This window comes from Atta cephalotes (assembly GCF_000143395.1).
Source record: "Atta cephalotes unplaced genomic scaffold scaffold00002, whole genome shotgun sequence".
Taxonomy (NCBI): domain Eukaryota; kingdom Metazoa; phylum Arthropoda; class Insecta; order Hymenoptera; family Formicidae; genus Atta; species Atta cephalotes.
In genome coordinates, this window is record NW_012130066.1 from 3,879,946 (window position 1) to 3,884,813 (window position 4,868).

The following is a 4,868-nucleotide window of genomic DNA, read 5'->3' on the forward strand; positions in this document are numbered from 1 at the left end:
ATCATCGAAAAATAATGCAAAAAATTTTTATAAGATATTTAAACGGAACGGAGACACTTTTTCTATACAAATTCTATAAAATAAATAGAATAAGGAAAGAATGATAGAATCTTTATTAAATACAGAAAGAATCAAATCAAATTGAAATTTAAAAAAATTGTACTTAAAATTTAACAATAAAACTCGAACTACTCGTGTTATACATATATGTCACATGAGATATAATTTTACTTATTTTATTTTTTTTGTTACCAACGACAGTTCGTTTTATGTTCTATGCCGAAAGTCAATTTCGTCTTTTAAGAGGTAACTGACTGTTATTCTCGCAATCGTAAAATCAAGGCGCAAGTATAATGAAAATTTACGATGATACTCAACTCACCGTTTCCGGAGTTGTGGATAGCCTTGATAGCCTTCTTGAGCTTTGTGAGACCATCCCTATCGAAGTCCAAGGTCTGAAAGAAAAAAATAACAATGATAATACAAAAATATGCAAGCTAGTAAAATGATAATTTCTTGAGCCACGTCTACGAAATTTTGTTAATGCGATCGGTCTTGCATTTTAATAAGCATTTACGTATCGTGCGAGTAACATAAATGTAAAATATATTAAATGATCTTTTTTCTGGTAACAAAGGACATACTCTAAGATTTTATTATTTTAATTACGTAAATATTTTGAAAATATTAAAAATGACGATAGAATTGAAAAAATAACGTTTCCATAATTTCATTTTTTCATTTGTACACAAAAATTGTGTAACATTCTAGGAGCGCGTTTTCAGCATTATCAGTAAATTCTATGCTTATTTCGCGTTTAATGAACGTTAAAGATAGAATGACGCATTAGCACTGAAAGTGCATTTCTGAAATGCAACCTGTATCTTTTACTGATAACAAATTAAAAAATTGTAACAAAATTACAAAATATTTAACCTAAAAAATTGTTAATAACTTGGTAAAAAAAACAAGAATTTAACTCGCAACGGAATTAATTTCAGAAATTTCACACATTTCAATATTAATGAAATTTTAATGGAGATATTTAAATCACAAGGCACATTAAATAACTTTAATAACTTTAATATCTTTTTCGTAAAATTTTAATTATATCAGTAATCTTTCAAAAATGAGTTCTTTTGCAAGATTTCAAAGAAAATTGTATAAATACTAATTCAAATATTCAAATTTCACGCAAAATACATCCCGAATTTCTGCGGAAGTCATAAATCTGGATATGTCTTTCACCCAAATTCGTTACGGATTCGTGAATACGGATATCCGGTTAGCTTTAAGCTCCTCATGTGCTTTAAGCCGCTTTTATCAGCTTTGCTAATAGAGGAGGGAATAAAGATATGAGTAAAACATTATGCTCGTAAGATGATTACCAGCTGTAATTTTATTGCATGTTAAGAGCTAAAATCCTAAATCCTAAAGCGATTGTCGTTTATTTACTCCATTTAACAATGAGAAGACGATATACTGACGATATATATTTAGTCTTTTATTTGAGCTGCGATGTTTGAATCGCATTCACGTATGATGCATCACTCGTCGTTGCATCTTTGTAAGTCAAATCGGCGTGGTCATGTCGTACTTTATTTTAGTGCGGATGGAAAAAAATAGAAGCAAGGTGAGGCGTACGAAGTACAGATGTTAAAAATAAAATATTATACTTGACACAACAGTCAAATAATCTTTTCTACGTGTATGTTCATCTAATTTATTTCCACAGCGTATAAAAACACATTGGCAGACGTAGGAGAGGATTTGGAAGGTTCACTCCCCTAAAATTTTAGTTATAAAGAAATATGACTTTATATTTGATTCAACTTTTTATTTTTCTACTTCTACTTCTACTTCTACGACTTTACTTTTCATCTTTGATCTCGCGAAGATGCTATTAACGCTATTTGTGTCATTTTATCTTCATCATCCATAAGACAAGAGTAGTATTATACAAATGGCGCTAATAGCGCGTTCCTTGAATGCATCCTATAAATCCTGTGTTAAAACGCTTTATAAAAAAAAATAATCTCATAATTTTGTAAATTATATTAAATTATTTTCCCTTATTCAGCATTCCTCTTTTCTTTTTATTTAATTTTAATTTAATATCACATTTTTTCAATAATATTCAGCATTGTTTCTCATACAGCAGACTTTTTTGTAATCTTTTTTGAATTTGTTTTTTTTAGAAAAATGATCATAAATATTTTGTATGTAATAATAAATAGCAATATTAAAAAGCTACACATTTCATTTTTAATAACTGTATTTTGCTTTCTTCAGAAAAAAAATAAAAATTATGATTTACAAATGTAATATTTTTCCATTCAAGAATGAGGAGACATTCTAAGCTCTAATATGTAAAAAAGCAATTTATCAATGCAAAAAAATTACTATTTATGTGATAACAAAATGATAATCTCTCTGAAAAAAATTTTGGATATGCAAACGCGTTGCATCTCAAAAGACTAAACATACAATTATTTAAGACAAATAAATATATAAAATAAAAGATATTGATACATCGATTAACTAACAATAAGTACGAAATTTTCCACCGAAGAGAAGATATAAATTTTAAAAGAAAGAAAGCATCGTACTTATACTTATTGTACTTATTGTATATCGACCATCTCTGTAGCGTGCGAAACAAATCGCATGCGAACAGAAAACAAAAAACAAAAAATGGGACAATATGAAATCTAAAGAGAAAAGGTGAAAGAAAATAAGCAAAAAGAAGAAAAAATATCGAGCTTCGCAATGATCGAGAACGTCTGAACGCGCCGGGAATTTGCGCTGCGTACGAGTAATAAAAACGACGGATGTTATACTGAAATAGCATCGTTCGACGACGACAAATACCGATAAGAGTTTAATAAGCGAGCGAGTGTAAGGAACATGCGCGTGATTAACGCACGGTAGGATGCGACGCGACGAACAAATTTAATATGCAACATATAATGAACAGACGCAGAGATTCGCGAATCGCACAAAATTATTAACACATTCATTTGCCGACGCAATTATATCCGAATGTCCAGTACTACGGACGGTTCATATCTCATGGGAATTTCTCCGAAAGACACTCTTTCATTTTTGATCGCACCTCTCAAATACGGAGTTATTAAAATAACATAAGAAATATATAGAAGGTAATTCCTATTTTCTAAAGTACAAATAATTAAAAGTGATATTTCTTGATTTACTTTAGGAAGAAAAGTGTCCTATGTGTGAACATATGTCCTAAATTACTTCATTAATATATCTAAAATCAATTTATTTAAATTTATATAGATGTATTAGTCCAATCCATCTCACTTATTTAACCGTAAGTAATATTTCTGTTATTTATACCACTTTCTACCAATGTGTTTAATTTTAATCTTAGTTCAATAAACTTTTTATCTTTATCTAGTTCTAATAAAGAAAAAGAACAATTTCTAGTTCTAATAAAGAAAATGAACAATAAGTTGAACTAAGATTAAAGTTAATCTATATTAGTAGAAACTTTAGTGGACATTAGTGGAGTTATTCATGTGATGATCTTTCTAATTTATTATTGAGAAAAAAAATGAAAATTTTCTCAAACTGAAAAACACTTAGAGATATATTCAATTGTACGTTATACATTTTTTTTAATACAGATGAAATATTTTTACATTCATCAGAGGCACGTGTATAAAATATACCCATTCATGTTACGGAAATTCATGTTATGAATACTGTACGAGATAGTTTAAGACATATGTTCATAGGATCTTTTTAGCCTAAAATAAGCCAAGAAACATTCCCTTCAATTTTTTGTGCATATTTATGCCCGTATTTATAGTCAGGCCTTATATTTAATTCCTTCTTTAAATTTATCTTCAGATGTTCTATGAATTATTTTATTGGTTACTGAGCATCTAAAGATAAATTTAAGGAAGCCTTAAATATAACGTCTGAATGAACTATGAATACGAATATTAGAAATCATCCTAATTTGAAAGAGTTTAGTTTAAAAGTTTGTAAAGAATATTATTGAGAATACATTATGAGAATTTTAGATAATTTATGCCTGATGTTATTTTCTAGGGAAAACTGAAATAAGTTTTTCAACTTTAAAACTCGCAAAAAAGACACGCGAGTAGTTTCTTTAATTGTTTGAAAAATCGAATCTATTTGATTTTCTTTTTAATATTGAGCCATTCGTATCGTACAATATCTAATCTATTAATAATCATTCTCTTTAATTAGTAACTTTTCATATTTGACTAAATTTTCATTCATCGGAAAAGCGCGAACGTGCGCGTAACGCGTATCTAACGCAATTATTTTCGTCCACACGGCACGTTAGAAAAAAAAAATCCGAGCGAAGAAAGAGAAATAGAATACGTTGCCGGTCGGCCTTGCCGGATGGAGTCTCTCGGCGGCTTTCGGATCGGGGCAACCGGCCGCGGCTGCAGCGATGTGTTTCGCCGTCCTTGAGGCTCTCAGAGAAGGCCGCGCACGAGTCCATAGAGCAAAACGACTCTCAGCTTCGTCGGGATCGGTATTCTCGCCTCCACCACGCCCGCGACCTCTCTTTTTTTCCTCTCGTCTCCCTTCCTATCCCCGGAACCGGACGAGAGAACCGGGAAGATAATTGTGTGTGTACGTGCCTTTGGGATGTGGGCCTTATGTTTCGCTGTCTTACGTGCTCGCACGCAAGTATATTGTCAAGGAATACTTGTGAATTTAATAAGAGAGGTTCCCATACCGAGAGACGTTTGTTTCTCAAAAATTTTTATAAAACAGAAAATTATAGGCTTGTAAAATGAACATTTTTTTTTTATTACCAAAAAAGATAAAGAAAATTGTTTCTTATAATAATAATAATA